The sequence below is a fragment of the Lissotriton vulgaris genome, chromosome 1_1, assembly GCF_964263255.1.
Source record: "Lissotriton vulgaris chromosome 1_1, aLisVul1.2, whole genome shotgun sequence".
NCBI lineage: Eukaryota > Metazoa > Chordata > Amphibia > Caudata > Salamandridae > Lissotriton > Lissotriton vulgaris.
In genome coordinates, this window is record NC_141685.1 from 1,264,320,998 (window position 1) to 1,264,338,726 (window position 17,729).

General features: G+C 39.1%; 1 protein-coding gene across 4 annotated transcripts in view; it reads right to left on the reverse strand.

Annotated features, from left to right (window-relative positions):
- The window catches only part of TESPA1 (thymocyte expressed, positive selection associated 1), a 434,050-nt gene that overhangs the window by 7,522 nt on the left and 408,799 nt on the right, over nt 1-17,729 (reverse strand). The gene's annotated exons all lie outside the window — the stretch shown is intronic.

The following is a 17,729-nucleotide window of genomic DNA, read 5'->3' on the forward strand; positions in this document are numbered from 1 at the left end:
ACCAGCACTGTAGGTCCAGTGTTCAGGTTCCATTTGCTCCTGGAAAAATACATCTCACTAGGGAAAGCATGATTACATATGGTATCTATTAACCTGCCTCGCGTGTCTAGTAATGTTCCTGGACACCTGCTTTGGAGCTCATTCAAAGCTCTAGCATTCTACCTGGTCACCTGAATATTTTGGTTAGGGTCCACAAAGGAAATTTTCCCATGGTATATAGAGGGCCGATTGGTGACACTACAATGCCCTGTTCAGTAAACAGAGGTGTCCACCCAGGTTGTTCACTGGCGCCTTTGCACTTTTCCTTGTATATCAACGATGTTGCAGAGGCACTGATCTCAAGTAACAAACCAGGGACTAAGAATGAATTTCTTCTATTTACCAGTGGCATTTTATTGCCACAATGACATCAAGTGATTCTACAGAGCCTACTAAATCCATTTGATGAGTTCTGTAGTTTAAAGGGCCTAGACATTAACAGTGCCAGATCACACAAGTGTTTTAAAAATAATTTTAAATTGGACAATTCAGTCGTTGAACAAGTAAATGACTTTGTGTGTTTGGGCATTGGTGTACTGTCAGATACAAAATGGAAAAATCACATCTTGAGATCACTGAACCGAATGATCAAGTTATCAAGTGACTACATACTTTGCAAGGGAGCTCTGTGGACAACTGATATCTCCTGCTCTTCTGGATTCTAAGGTGCAGGGCCACAATGCCAACTCTATATAGCAGAAGATTAAGATTATAAAAATGTCACATTTTTGTCGATTTGGGAGAAAAGTTTTCCAAAATTGTTGTTGAGACTACCTTCCAGAAACACTGTGGGCTCATTATTTTAAGACCTTGGTAGTATGCATAATTCTTCACTGGTCAAGCTAAAACCACTACTGTATGGGGTTAGATTAAGGGGGTGCCAGGGTAAATCCATCGTAGGGAGGCCTTGTGCAATGTTTTGGACCTGATTGGCAGTGGGTCCCTTGGTTGGATAAGCTTGTTCAACCAGTTGTCCTTCCCTTAGTCCATTAACTTTGGCACAGGATATCTGAGGTTAACTCCACTTATAAATCAAGCATTACAGGAGATGTTTTACCTAAATCCTTTTCAGGGAACCCTGACTAAATGTATTTCTAAATAGCAAATGTGTCCGAATTGATGAGGTTGAGGACCTGCTGGCCAATGTCTTGTATGTTTATTTCTGGGTCGACATTTTATCTTTGCATTGTTTACCTATAACTGAGGTACTTCTCCAGGTCATGCAAAACAATACAACTATTGCTTGAAATGATTTGAAGACAATGCACACTGCCTGTACTTCTGCACAATGTAGACAATCCCTAAGGCAATGTTCTTCAATCTGTGGGGCGCGCCCCCCTTGGAGGGCGCGACACCTTCCCAGGGGGGCGCGCACTCCACTTCAATCTAACCTTTGTTCCCTGCGTCCGACAGTCCGTCCGTGCAAGTCTTCTTGTATGTGAAAGGGGGAGGGAGGAGAGATCGATGGGGCAGGAAGTGTCCGTTCTTTTGTCCTGTTAACTCTCCTAGGAGGGGGTTAATTCACAGAGCTGACAGCTTCAGCTGCAGTGGGAGGCAAGGAGTCTCCTCCGCTAAAACCAAAAGCAAACAAACAGACACGCTTTCGGATTTAGCAGAGGAGACCCCTCGCCTCCCACTGCAGCTGAAGCATGTCAGCTCTATTTATTTATTTTTATTTTGAAGGTCTTATATAGCGCAAACTAGGATATCAGAGCGCTTTACATTAGGTCAAGATAATTATACAAAAAGACTTCTTACAAAAACCACAAGTGAAATGTCTCTCAGATACACTGTACACGTCCATGGATATCTCTACCTTAACTTTTTAAACATAAACCAAATAAGGGCTTAGCATCCCAACCTAAATCGTCTGTTTTTAACCTTGTGATAGGAGACACCAAAGAATAAAATTAATATGCCTTCTTTCATTACACAATGTTAACGGACCAGACAGTGTGGATCATTCCCACATTTCACTTTAGCTCCAAAAGTTCTAAGGTAAAATGGACTCAATGAAGAAGCATGCCACATAAATGTGGGCGAGAGTCCAGGAACCTAATGACAAGGTACTTACCAAAAGTGTCAAAGGGTCTACTGAATAATGTACATAATTTAAAATAATCGAAATAGGAGGAAGAGGGCTCAAGGTAATGTTCGGAGGGAAATAGGTGTATGATTGAGGGCAGAGAGACGTGTAAGTGTTAATTTAATCTAGAAGAAACAGAGAGGGAGGTACTATCAAATACTCTATAGGAGCAGGCACACAGGCAAAACCAAAACAATATATGAGATTTCTGTCTTCTCACTGCCCAGCACAATGAGGGTGGTTTTTGCTTTTACATAAATATTACTCGATTAACAGCTAGATCCAAAAGAGACTGCTGTGCAAGGGATATAAAGCTACATGCCTGGTGGGTTTATCACCAAAATTAGATTTCTTGAAGGAAATTCTGCTCTTGATCAAATACATAAGGGGATAGTCTATAAAGGAGGCTCCAGGAGGCCTAGGTTTGAGGCTCAGCACTGAGGTCAATGGGTAGAAAGGATTCCACCTTAACCCCTTCAACGCTCATGACGAGCTCAGCTAAATTTATAATATTTACTTTTTTTATTATTTATTATTTTTAAGGTAAGTATAGGTAACTATAAAAAATGGTCAATGGGATGTTCTTCTACAGAGCTGAAGGAACAAGAGATGGATGGAGTACATATCTGTGCAAAGATGGTTTGTATCTGTTAAAGAATTTGAGAAAGTTAACATATATACTGAGTGTACCTGAGGACCTACTATCTTTGAACATATGTTTAAAAAATGCCGGAGACTTTTATTATAGAGATCTATAAAATGGAACATGGCTTCAGAAAAGCTTTCTACAACATACCAGTATGGTATTAAATAGAAAGACATGCTTGGCTAGTAGGGACCAGAGAGTTTCAGGATTAAAAGAGATCAAATTGTTCTACATAAAATATGTCGCAGAGAGTAATTTCAAATACTCCTTTATGTTTAGAAGGACAGGATCCGTTACTGTGTGTAGTTTTTCTTCTCTATGTAAATATGTCTCCATCATACACAATAGTTTGTGCTGAAGTGGCGTTCTATACCTGTTGCTGTGAGTATTTTTGACTTATATAAGGAATCACTATTGTCTAATCATGTTAAAAGGTGAGTACTGGATGGTGTTTAAGAATTGATGTGTGTGAAAACACATGAGGTTTTCAAAAACTAGTGTGATAATGGTACCTAAATACACACAGATACACAGTGTTATTCTGGACAACCAACAGTATTCCTTGCATTTCACTAAAACACAATTACTAGTTTGGAACGGGTAAGGTGAATAGACATATTCTACATTTTTAGTACTGCATTTTACTATAACAACCTGAGTCTTTTCCTATAGTCATAAGGAGTGACTGGTTTCAAAATTTAAGAAAACTTAAGAACAGGATATCCTTATAAGTAATTATATTTATATAACCTCATAAAGTACTAAAACTCTAATGTTGAAATGTTACTAGACAATGGTATTTATATAATATTTTTTAAAGGCCAACATAGTTGATAAAGCTAGTTTTGTATTATGTATTAAGAAAACTGATAAAATGAAGTGTTTATGTTTTTGTACAAAGACCTACAACATAACAGATCAATTATGGAAAGAGAACAGAACAATACCGAGGACACTCTGATAATTACCAACACTCTCATTGAAGAACTAAACATACCTCTTACAGGCAGCGAGAGTGAAGAACAAGAAATTAGTGCTGCAGATATGAGCTGTGATTTCCAAGACGAAAGCTTTGATGCTGATTTTGTGGAAGTATTAAATGATATCAAATTTTTCGAACATATAAATTCCGAAATTGCTAACCAGCAAATTGATGTCAATGAAATACCTGATGAAATTCTTTTAGAAGCTCTGCTAAAATATGAGATGTTAGAAGAATAAAGCTATTCAGCAGCATGGGCTTATCTATGCACTGTGCTAAAAGTAGAGCAGTTATAAAATCAGCCAGGCACTCTCATTGCAGAACTGTAATCATTCAGTCAGTGCCCAAGTACTCATGCTGTAAAGTAGGACTTAGGGCATGGACTTCTTCAAATCACTATACACTATGCATGTACTCTTCTATGCACCTGCAAATTCATCTTTTAAACCTTCAATTGCCCAGTCTGTATCCTTACACTTCCTCCAAACACTCTGACACTGCTGTTTCAGTATTGTAGTGAGGCATTCAGCAGTATGTACTTATCTATGCACTGTGCTAAACGTGAAGCAGTTATACATTCAGCTCAACACTCTCCTTGTAGAACCGTAATTATTCAGTCAGTACCCAAGTACTCATGCAGTAAAGTAGGCCTTAGGGCATGGACTGCTTCAGACCCCTATTTACTATGCATGTACTCTTCTATGCACCTGTAAACTTGTCTTTTAAACCTTTAATTACCCAGTCTGTATCCTAACACTTCCTCCAAACACAATGCCACTGCTGTTTCAGTATTGTAGTGAGCCATTCAGCAGCATGGGCTTATCTATGCACTGTGCTAAAAGTAGAGCAGTTATAACATCAGCCAGGCACTCTCATTGTAGAATTGTAATAATCTAGTCAGTACCCAAGTACTCATGCAGCAAAGTAGACCTTAGGGCATGGACTGCAACAACCCCTATTTACTATGCATGTACTCTTCTATGCACCTGTAAACTTGTCTTTTAAACCTTTAATTACCCAGTCTGTATCCTAACACTTCCTCCAAACACAATGCCACTGCTGTTTCAGTATTGTAGTGAGCCATTCAGCAGCATGGGCTTATCTATGCACTGTGCTAAAAGTAGAGCAGTTATAACATCAGCCAGGCACTCTCATTGTAGAATTGTAATAATCTAGTCAGTACCCAAGTACTCATGCAGTAAAGTAGGCCTTAGGGCATGGACTGCTTCAGACCCCTATTTACTATGCATGTACTCTTCTATGCACCTGTAAACTTGTCTTTTAAACCTTTAATTACCCAGTCTGTATCCTAACACTTCCTCCAAACACTCTGCCACTACTGTTTCAGTATTGTAGTGAGCCATACAGCTGTATGTGTTTAACTATACACTGTGCTAAAAGGGAAGAAGTTATACATTCAGCTCGTCACTCTCCTTGCAGAACTGTAATCATTTAGTCAGTACCTAAGTACTCATGCAGCAAAGTAGGCCTTAGGGTATGGACTGCTGTAAACCCCTATAGACTATGCAAGCACTCTTCTATGCACCTGTAAACTTGTCTTTTAAACCTTTAATTACCCAGTCTGTATCCTAACACTTCCTCCAAACACAATGCCACTGCTGTTTCAGTATTGTAGTGAGCCATTCAGCAGCATGGGCTTATCTATGCACTGTGCTAAAAGTAGAGCAGTTATAACATCAGCCAGGCACTCTCATTGTAGAATTGTAATAATCTAGTCAGTACCCAAGTACTCATGCAGCAAAGTAGACCTTAGGGCATGGACTGCAACAACCCCTATTTACTATGCATGTACTCTTCTATGCACCTGTAAACTTGTCTTTTAAACCTTTAATTACCCAGTCTGTATCCTAACACTTCCTCCAAACACAATGCCACTGCTGTTTCAGTATTGTAGTGAGCCATTCAGCAGCATGGGCTTATCTATGCACTGTGCTAAAAGTAGAGCAGTTATAACATCAGCCAGGCACTCTCATTGTAGAATTGTAATAATCTAGTCAGTACCCAAGTACTCATGCAGTAAAGTAGGCCTTAGGGCATGGACTGCTTCAGACCCCTATTTACTATGCATGTACTCTTCTATGCACCTGTAAACTTGTCTTTTAAACCTTTAATTACCCAGTCTGTATCCTAACACTTCCTCCAAACACAATGCCACTGCTGTTTCAGTATTGTAGTGAGCCATTCAGCAGCATGGGCTTATCTATGCACTGTGCTAAAAGTAGAGCAGTTATAACATCAGCCAGGCACTCTCATTGTAGAATTGTAATAATCTAGTCAGTACCCAAGTACTCATGCAGCAAAGTAGACCTTAGGGCATGGACTGCAACAACCCCTATTTACTATGCATGTACTCTTCTATGCACCTGTAAACTTGTCTTTTAAACCTTTAATTACCCAGTCTGTATCCTAACACTTCCTCCAAACACAATGCCACTGCTGTTTCAGTATTGTAGTGAGCCATTCAGCAGCATGGGCTTATCTATGCACTGTGCTAAAAGTAGAGCAGTTATAACATCAGCCAGGCACTCTCATTGTAGAATTGTAATAATCTAGTCAGTACCCAAGTACTCATGCAGTAAAGTAGGCCTTAGGGCATGGACTGCTTCAGACCCCTATTTACTATGCATGTACTCTTCTATGCACCTGTAAACTTGTCTTTTAAACCTTTAATTACCCAGTCTGTATCCTAACACTTCCTCCAAACACTCTGCCACTACTGTTTCAGTATTGTAGTGAGCCATACAGCTGTATGTGTTTAACTATACACTGTGCTAAAAGGGAAGAAGTTATACATTCAGCTCGTCACTCTCCTTGCAGAACTGTAATCATTTAGTCAGTACCTAAGTACTCATGCAGCAAAGTAGGCCTTAGGGTATGGACTGCTGTAAACCCCTATAGACTATGCAAGCACTCTTCTATGCACCTGTAAACTTGTCTTTTAAACCTTGAAATGCCCAGTCTGTATCCTTACAGTTCCACTAAACACTCTGACACTGCTGTTTCAGTATTGTAGTGAGGCATTCAGCAGTATGTGCTTATCTATGCACTGTGCTAAAAGTGAAACAGTTATACATTCAGCTAGACACTCTCCTTGCATAACTGTAATCATTCAGTCAGTGCCCTAGTACTCATGCTGTAAAGTAGGACTTAGGGCATGGACTTCTTCAAATCACTATACACTATGCATGTACTCTTCTATGCACCTGCAAACTTGTCTTTTAAACTTTCAATTGCCCAGTCTGTATCCTTACACTTCCACTAAACACTCTGACACTGCTGTTTCAGTATTGCAGTGAGCCATTCAGCAGTTTGTGGTTATCTATGCACTGTGCTAAAGGTGAAGCAGTTATAAATTCAGCCAGTCACTCTCCTTGCAGAACTATAATTATCTAGTCAGTACCTAAGTACTCATGCAGCAAAGCAGACCTTAGGGCATGGATTGCTACAAACCCCTATTTACTATGCATGGAGTCTTCTATGCACCTGAAAACCTGTCTTTTAAACCTTTAATTACCCAGTCTGTATTCTTACACTTTCTCCAAACACTCTGACCCTGCTATTTCAGTATTGTAGTGAGGCATTCAGCAGTATGTGCTTATCTATGCACTGTGCTAAAAGTGAAGCAGTTTTACATTCAGCTAGACACTCTCCTTGCAGAAGTGTAATTATTCAGTCAGTACCCAAGTACTCATGTAGTAAAGTAGGCCTTAGGGCACGGACTGCTTCAAACCCCTATTTACTATGCATGTACTCTTCTATGCACCTGAAAACCTATCTTTTGAACCTTAATTACCCAGTCTGTATCCTTACACTTCCTCCAAACACTCTGCCCTGCTGTTTCAGTATTGTAGTGAGTCATACAGCAGTATGTGCTTATCTACAAACTGTGCTAAAAGTGAAGCAGTTATACATTCAGCTCGACACTCTCCTTGCAGAACTGTAATCATTCAGTCAGTACCTAAGTACTCATCCAGCAAAGTAGGCCTTAGGGCATGGACTGCTTCAAACTCCTATAGACTATGCATGCACTTTTCTATGCACCTGCAAAGTTGTCTTTTAAACCGTGAAATGCCCAGTCTGTATCATTACACTTCCTCCAAACATTCTGCCACTGCTGTTTCAGTATTGAAGTGAGTCATACAGCAGTATGTGCTTATCTATACACTGAGAGTATTGATAGGGGGGTTGTACCCAGTTAAAGTTACGGGGACCTGGGTTGACAAATTGGTAAGAGGAAGGGGTCCCAGTAGCATAGGAACAAATAACCACAATGATAAAATTAAATCAATGAAACAAACATTAAGAACACATTGTTTTAATCACAATGCGAAAGCATATTGAATATACACTGTTTCAGAACAATAAATTAGTGGTTTTTACAGTGCCCCAAAGCAAAGGAGAAAGGGGAAGGGAGGTGTGTGATTGCGTGAGGAAGTAGTGAAAAAAGAAAGGAGAATTCTTAGGTGACGATGTAATCAACAAATATAACTCAATTGTCTCTGTTACAATTTATGTACAAAGAGCAGGACCGTTAGGTTCATACAAATGTTTCCAACAAAAATCATACTCCGCAAAGTTCAATGAATGAAAACAATGGGGTGGGGAGTCGATTTTAAGAGCAATTGGTTGTCGACGTTTTGACCCTCATATGTGCAGATATTAGTGATCTTGCTGTGGGGTCTTCTTCATTGTGGTTATTTGTTCCTATGCTACTGGGACCCCTTCCTCTTACCTATCTATACACTGTGCTAAAACTCAGGTTTGCTGCAATTTCCAATTGCACATTGAAGAATAAACTGGCAAAAGTCTGTGCCTCAACTGGTTTAAAATGGCCTGATGCTCTTCCTCTTTTTTTGATGAATAAGGGAAGAGCTCAAGACAGAAACACAGGCTTGACTCCTTGTGAAATACTGATGGGTGGAGCAATGAGACTTGTATGAGACCTACAGAAGCATTAATTTCAATAACTGATTACATAATTCTGGATTATTGCAAAGGTCCGGCTGAAATGGTGAAATCTGTTTCTCAATCAGTTGAATGTTTCAACTGAAGATTACAAGGAAACACCCTACCAGTCTGAACGCAGGCAACTGGGTGGTTATCTGTAAACATGTTCACAATAATTGTTCGGACGAAAGATGGAAAGGTTCTTTCCAAATCATTCTAATGACAAATAGTGCTGTTTAGTGTGCAGGAGTACCACAGGTGATCAACGCTACTCACACTAACAAAAGTGAAAGTAGTTTAAGAAGTAAATTATGTGAATGATCAGAATGCACAGCCTACTCAACCAGCACAGAGCCAAGCTTCAGCTTGCAGCATGAATCCAGAAGGGGTGAAGATTTCTCTGAAACGGGGGAAATCAAAGTTAAAAGCAAAAACAAAAATGAACATAAATTTCAGGTGAGCGAAAGCCCAGTTGAAAAACCTGAAGTTATTAAAGTCCAGTTACAGAGTGAACAGAGTGAAGAGTTACTAACATGAAAAAAGGCAAAACATGAGTAGCAGCAAGATGTAGCCTCTAATGAAAGCAGTGACAAGTTGCAAATTAAAGTGAAAAAGAGTCCTCTCAAAAGAAAGAGATTTGCTGCGCAGAATGCAGAGATAGACAACGTTGATCTAAGAGCAAGCTCAAGTTGGAGTCAGTGCTCTGGATTGGGTTCAAGTCATAGCCAAAAAGAAGTGGAAAACCATGGTTGAAAAAGTAGGAGCTTAAAAGTTTCCAAGGGAGAGAACCTGTAAAGAGAAGTACTGTTGGCCAGAACGATACTTGAGAGACTTTAAGAAACAATTTAATCCAGAGTAAATCATCAGTTGCTAAAAGACCAAGAAGAATTCCAAATCAAATATATGCTTCACCTGAGTAGGTGAATCTAGCTACAGTATCTGGAGATGAGAAATAGGTGAAACTAAGGAGGACTACTTCTGGTTGAGAAAAAGCCAATATTGTTTTCATTGTGGTTCAAACACAGAGACTAAAGCAGAAGAACCACCATGATTTTTTTCTTTTTTAAATGAGAATTATATAGTAGTAATGGAGAGGATTCGGAAAAAAATAAAAATGACTTTTGATGAAGATACTGATATAGGAATTTACAAAAATACTTTTTGCCCAAAAGACTGAAAAGCAGAGACATTGATTTTTTTCCTATCCTTTTCCTTGTTTTATTATTGTTTTTCAGAAATAAGAAGAAAAATATTATTGTTTTAAATAAAATGTGGGTTGACCCTGATTTTTTCTAAGGAATGATTTTGATTTGGTCTCAACTGAGAAGATGGGATACAACAGACGCTGTAAAGTTATAGCAATGATATTCCTAATTATAACCTCATCGGTATTAGTTGGCCTGTGGGTGTGCTTACGTGCTTACGTGCTTACTGATTCCTGTAGCAAATGTTTCAAGTTACATGAAAAATAATGCTGAAATTGAAACTAATTATGGAAATGCTAGACAAATTAAACCAATACATAAAGAGCATTCATGGAGTGGTTTTAAAGTTAATGTGTACACTAAAATAATTAGGGAGTATTTGGATATCATGAAAATCATTTTTTGCTTTTTGTGCACTGGCCTTCATGTTTCAGCTGGGGATAGATCAAAGTACATAGAGAGTAAGGTGAAGTTTTGCACCAGTGGCTTTAGATATTTTACGAGCAATTATCCTTCAATGGGTGTGGTCATGAGTAATGTGAAAATCAGACATTTGCATACAAAAGTACTTTGGCTTGCTATAGATATAGCAGGGTCTTTTAAATTAGAGAAATGATAATGCAGAACGGTCTTGGCTAGGATAATATCTTGATGAAAGAAGGTGGAGTTTGTAAGTTAATTAAGGCAAGAATGTGTTGTACATATATATCTGATTATAGTAGAGTAACTGATTGTTTTATTTTAAAGTGAGAGAACCAATGTTATGGGAAGGTGTAGGATCCTGGGTAAGGAAGTTGGGAATGGTTTTATTAAAGTCGGTGAATCGTTAGGTAATATGGGTGTTCTTCAGTCAGTTCTAACACCTATAGTAATTGTAATGATTTGTGCAATTACTCATGCTAACATTAAAGTTTTTCAAGTGTATGATTAATAAATATATTAGTAGAAATAGAAGCTATAATATAAAATGAAAAAGGTTGATGGATGTGGAGCTGGATGTTCACAAAGATCAAGTCTATCAACAGTTAAAAGAACTGGAGACAAATGGACGATTTTCTAAGAAAATGAAAGTTTCAATAAACAAATGGTTGAATAATAAAGTTATTTTATGAGGCTTAGTGACTATTCAAAAATAATCAGAGGGGGGAGATTGTTTAAGGTTTTCTGGAAATGGCATATTTGGGTGACAAACAATTTGTGCAAATTTGAAATGTTTATGATGCATATGACCGTAAGCAATGAATTATTGATTTTGCACTTAAAATGAGATGATTGTTTCACTTAGGAGTGTGAAAAATAATGTAGTATAGTTGAGCCACATTTAAATGTGAGATACTGTAAAATCAAATTAGATGAAGTTTCTGGAGTTCTATTCGTCTTGCTCCTGCTCCTTTCACCCTCCCAATCAGCAATAAACTGTAAGACTTCTCTCCTCACTGTTTCTGCAGAACACGTCAATGACATCAATAGACTGTAGTAATAAAGAGAATATTGTATTGTGAATTAAACTTTTCATTGTGTACCTAAACTATCATTTTCGAGGATTTCCCCTGGAAGTTCCAATCAAAGCGTGCAAAAGACAATAACTGTATGGGCTATTGTTAAAGAAATGTTTCGTATTGCATTGAACATCTCTGTTGTGCAGTTGATGAGGAAGCAAGCCTTAAGAAATGGATAAGTGTTAAGGACCTATCACAATTATGACATTGTTTTTGATTTGCCAATGTGATCTAACCAAGGTCATGCTATGCTGTATTTGAAATTTTATTAATTAATATGCATAAAATGTGTCTAAAAAACCCTGGCTTTGAAAGACTGGGGGTGACTGGGGGTGACTTTTCATTTTCTTCCCAAATCTATGTCCGAGTTCTCTGTGATATTTTTTTTTAACTGAGACTTTGTCAGTCGCCTTCATGAGTTTGAAATTTAGGATTTAGTGTTATATTTACTGACTTGACTTGTTTTCCTGTATTTCTATATCACTGAGTCTGCATGGGTAAACTTTATTCTATTGATGATTCTGTATTAAATCTTTAAAGCAATTCTGATCTGGAACTCAGTTCTTGCATGGCCTCAGTTTCGAAATTGTTTTACTCTGTTTATTTATATATTTTCAAACCGTGTGAATTGACGCTAGATAAAAATACCAGATCTATGAATTGGTTGTATTTATGAAACAATGAATTGCCAACTTGCCCACAGTGACTCAGGTTACTCAATCTGGTTACAGAATCGTACTTCTCTTCACGTATACTCATACCGAGTATCTTCGGTCCAGGGCCCGGCTGGGTCGGAATTATCACCAGCTGAGCGGTGAGCTGCAATCTATTTTATCTCACAGCCCCATTACTGTGAATTCTCTTGCCTTATAACATGAAGTATGACAATTAGTGATGAGATTTTTCCTGTTTTCGCTTTGTTTTTTCTCCATGTTGAATAATTAGACCTTTTTGACCTGGACACAGCCATCTAGGTATGTTACGTTTCTACGCCGAGAGTCAGAGTTTCACGTCATTCACAAGTTTCACTGAGCATGTAGTGTGATTGGGCCGCACACAGATAGACCACTTTGTAGTCAGAGACTCTGTCTCTCTCGAGAATTATCCTAGTTCCATTTATGCGTCAGCACAATTTGCACTATTCACCAGCACGGTTAGTGATAAGAATGATAATTCTCACACTTGCGACACGGATGTGTTGGGGTGGCACTTAGGAAATATAGATGCATCTTTGTACACTCACTGGAATAGAAGCATCAACCAAGTATATTAAGACCAGATAACCAGGTCTTATTGTAACTGTACTCTTACGAGATACATGCTCCATTGTCAACTTTCTGTTCATTTCAGCCCTGAGGAATCGCGAGTGCGATGAAACACGTGTCGGCTGGCTGTATACTGCATTAAAGACTCCAAGATTTACCCTTCATGAGAGTTTTTGTTTAAACACTTCTGTCATTTGTTACTATTTTGTTGTTTATTGTTACTTAACAATATATGTACCATATTGAGTGCATCGGCAACCAAGTCTGTTGAATAAGGGGAAGTTTCCTCTACTCTAATTGAGTGGTTAAGGGTTTCTCCACTCGCCGATTTGCACCTTAATAATAGCAATTCTGTATTGTGTGCGTACATACGGGCAGTGCACCCGGAGCGTAAACTGATCAAAAAACCTTCAGAATCCATAGCAGATTATCAGTCAAGGGTAGCCGCCACGCACGATTTGAATTTTTCCTTTATCCCGCACAATCTAGAATACCCCTAGATAGGGAGCTATAGCCATCCTGAATATGGATCATACTAAAGTGGCAGAAGAGTTATTTGACAACTTAGCAAAAGGTATGTCCACTCAATCTGCTTCTACCAGCACCAATCCCCCTCGCGTAGAGGGTCTTAAAGACAAATTCCTGAAGTTGGAGAGACTTAAGAAATTAGAAAATTCCAAATGGTGGGATGGGGTGACTTTAAAGCAGTACTTAGGATTAAAACGTATTCCGAGAGGGTTAAGAGGCCAGATATTCCCCACCTATGACGACCTAGATGCGGACCTTATGGTAAAATGGGAAGAATCTCTTACTAACAACTCCATCACTCTTATGGAGATATTGATTGTTAGCTCAGAACGTAAAGTTACCAAACTGCAAGCAGATATAGCAACTCTTGAACAAGACATTAAAGATTTGAATTTGCCCGACCCAACAGTGAAGAACTATACCATTTTGGATGAAATCCATTTAAAACACCAATCGAATATTAAAAATAGGAAAGCCAGGCAACTAAGAAGGGACGAGTTGGACTACACACGTGGTAGAATTTTTACCTTTGATAAAAAATATGACTCCCTGATCCCGAGTAGCTCCAGAACTGACAACAGGAACAAAACTAACTCAGAACCTGCCTCCCTGTCATCTAGTAATACCTCTCTAAATTCTGTCAATACTACTGGGGGGGGCTCAGATAATCAAGACAGACAGAATATGCCAGCTTTTTTTCAGGAGGTTTTACGCATACGAAAGGGCAACAGATACGTGCCCCCAAGAAACCAGTCAGAGCCAAAACAAGGAGAGGGAGGGGCAGCAAGCTCAGAAGACTATCGAAGGAAACTGAGATCAGGAGCCAACAAGAATCAGTAAATATAGAGAATCAGGGTGTACAGGTCATCAATCTCTCGAAACTACATCTCACTCCAGATATGATTTCTCTCTTGAGTAAGGGATTAAACTTCAACCCATATGCCACTGGAGATATCTGTAAGCTCAAGATTGATCTCTTTAAGTTCATTCGGAACCTAAAACTAAAAAAACATTTCTTTGGATTAGAGAAAAGGGAGAGAGAAATGAGAATTACACCTGTACCAAATACTTCTGATTCCCTGTCAATAAAAGATGTGCATACAACCCACCTTCTGTTGTCATTGACTGATATGGAGGATTCTCCTCTAGATATGGACCGATTATTGGAGGAATTGGATATAGAATCCGACTACAGCATTGTCAGTGGGTTGAAATCAAAATCCAAATGGATTCCCACACTACCTGGTGGCAATGCCATAGACAACTTTCATAAACGTGTGGTAGAGGATCTAGATAACCTGAATTGTCATCGAAAGGACAGGATGTTCAAATACAAAGATAACCTTACCTATGGGGAAAGACATGCACTCACTACACTCATGAATGACAACACCATTACAATCAGGGAAGCAGACAAAGGGGGCAACGTAGTGATAATGGATTGTGTAGACTATTACCATGAAATCTCACAACAACTACAAGACGAGTCCTGCTACGAACGCCTTACGTATAACCCCATGGGTCCCTTAACACTAGAGATTAATTCACAACTGCTAAAATGGAAACAATCTGGGTTACTAAACGAGGAAGAGTTTCTATATCTCAAAGTGTTCAGACCAACTTATCCATGGCTATACACTCTTCCTAAAGTCCATAAAAAACTCCCTTTCCACCAGGGAGACCAATTGTTTCTGGCATTGAGGGTCCTACTGAAAGGATAGCTGAATAGGTGGATCTTTTTTTAGGTCCCCTTGTCAGAAACCTGCCTTCCTACATACAGGATAGTAAACATATTTTGAGCACCTTAGCAGACATCCAGTGGCAAGAGGGATCTCTACTTGTCACATTAGATGTAGTTTCACTGTATACCAGTATCAATTTGGATCTAGGCATACAGGCAGTGAACAAATTTCTTTACAACAGACCGGCCACACTGTGACAACACACTGTAATGTTATCTACAATGATTGAACTAATACTTAAAAACAACTGTTTTATGTTCGACAGAAACTGGTACTGTCAGAAGAAGGGAGTGGCCATGGGCTCACAAATATCACCCTCGTTTGCCAACCTATTTATGGGCGCATTAGAATCCGATCTTATCTGGAGCAAGAAGGGTGCTCAATATATCGACTCCATAATTTTTTGGGGTCGATATATTGATGATTGCATCCTAATTTGGTCTGGCTCTGAGGAGCTACTTAAAGACTTCTTAAGACATCGGAATGACAACACGTGGGAAATCCGATTCACGATGAATTGGAGCAGGACGAATATTGAATTCCTGGACATTGAGTTCTATGTATCGTCCAACTGTCTACATAGTAAACTTTTCAGGAAATCCACTGCATGCAATGCAGTCTTGCATGCCTCGAGCTCTCATCCCCCACATCAAATAAACGCCATACCATATGGCGAGTTTCTAAGGGCAAAAAGGAACTGTAGTGAGGACTGTGAGTTCGGGAGGTGTTTGACTAGCATGAAGGAAAGATTTTATAACAGAGGTTATACAAACAAAACTATTTTGAAAGCCGAGAAAAGAGTCAAAAAAGTTAAGAGAATACACACTCTTACCACCACACATAAACCTACCACTTCTGGAAGGGAACAAATCAGAATGGTAACTGACTTCAATTCACTCCATGACGCTTTACGGAAAAGCTTGACCAAACATTGGGGTTTATTGAGATCAGAAAGAGCTCTCACCAATCATATTACAGATAGACCTCAAATCTCATTCAGAAGAGGCAATACACTAAGAAATAAATTGAGTCCCACAGTACCTAGAGATACCAAACAAACAACTTGGATGACACAGCATAGCCTAGGATTTTACAAATGTGGTTTTTGCAGTATGTGTAAATGGGCCAAACATGGCATAACCAAATTCATGGGTCCAGATGGTGTTTCCTTCGTTATTAAGAGTAACATTAATTGTACCACTAAATTTGTTATTTATGTCATAGAATGTGAATGTGGAAAGTTTTACGTAGGAAGCACCATCAGACCACTGAAAGAGAGAATGATGGAACATATAAGGGCAATAGTGAACTGTGATCCCAAATATCCGGTGGCCTTACATATAGCTTCCTGCCAAAGAGACAGGACCAACAAAGTGGCCAAATTCTTTGGCATAGACACAGTCCCTCAAGACGTCAGAGGTGGCAACCGCGAATTGAGACTTAGACGCACAGAGGCAACCTGGATTATGCGTCTTAAATCTGTAGAACGGAGACTTAATTATGACCAGGAGATGCAATATTTCCTGGGGAACTGAACTATAGGATGTCCACCATTGACATGGTACCGTGACACATCGCATTGTATGCAAATCAGTATTTTATAAAGTATTGTATAAATTGTGACATTATGAACATACTATTACCACTCTCTCATGCTAGGAGAACTCTCCTGTACTCTGTTTGTAAATAATTTGTGTTTTTGCAATGTTTTCACACGTGGTAGCCTGTGATTTATTCATGTATATACAAAGGAGATAATTTACAATATGTTGTATAATTGTATTGGTACTCAGACATCCACGTGTGACTGGGACAGGCACCAGTAGTTTGTTTATGTCCATTCACGGTGCTCACGATTAAGCTCACCTGGAGGATTATTTATGTCTTCCATTTTTTATGTCGCCAATGTTGCATCTACCGGTAATATTATAATTGAATGCTTCATTTTCTTTACTATCGCAAATCGCGCTTGACCGACTGCACTATTGACATATTGCATGTACATTGTTACTATGCTTGGGCTACTTCCATATGTCTACCCTCCCCTATCTTATTGATATTTTATATCGCTACTCGATCTTGTGACCAGCATATCTTTACACGTCCAATCGCCTAATAATGAGGTAGTATTATGATCAGTAAAACTCCAGGGTTCGACTGGGAATCCATCATGGAGGCGTTCCAAAAACTAGCTATCGGTCTAGTCTACCAATTGCGTTACGTTGAGACGCATTTAACGTCCCCAGAGACCCGGTCACGTGTCCAAACAGGAACACAGCTCGGGGGTCCAGACACGCTATACGCCGCTCCTCTGCTTGATCCAGGTAAGCATTTTAGAAAGCATTGTTAACATACTACAGATCTATTTTTGGAAACCAATCGTGTACACACGAGGAGCTTGACTTCAATTTATATTTTGGTTTCCTTTCAGCTTGGGGCATACAGTGACGTTGGAGCCATACTCGGCATACAACGATTTTCCCTGCCAAATAGGTAAGCCAACAAAATGTTGCACCTTAGTTAAGTCTTGATACAAAAATAGTTTAATGGGACAAATGATCATTATGGCCCCTAATTTTCGCAGAACACCTTGTTCGACGTGGGCGGTAATCTGAATTTACGATAGACTGTGACCTCCGAGCCTGATACTACGAATTCAAAGACAGTAAATGTAAGTTTATATTGAACTCCTTTGCTCCGTGTATAACCTAACTTGAGGCTGATACGAGAATCACCATACCGGTGAAATGGGGAGAGTAGTAGGGATCT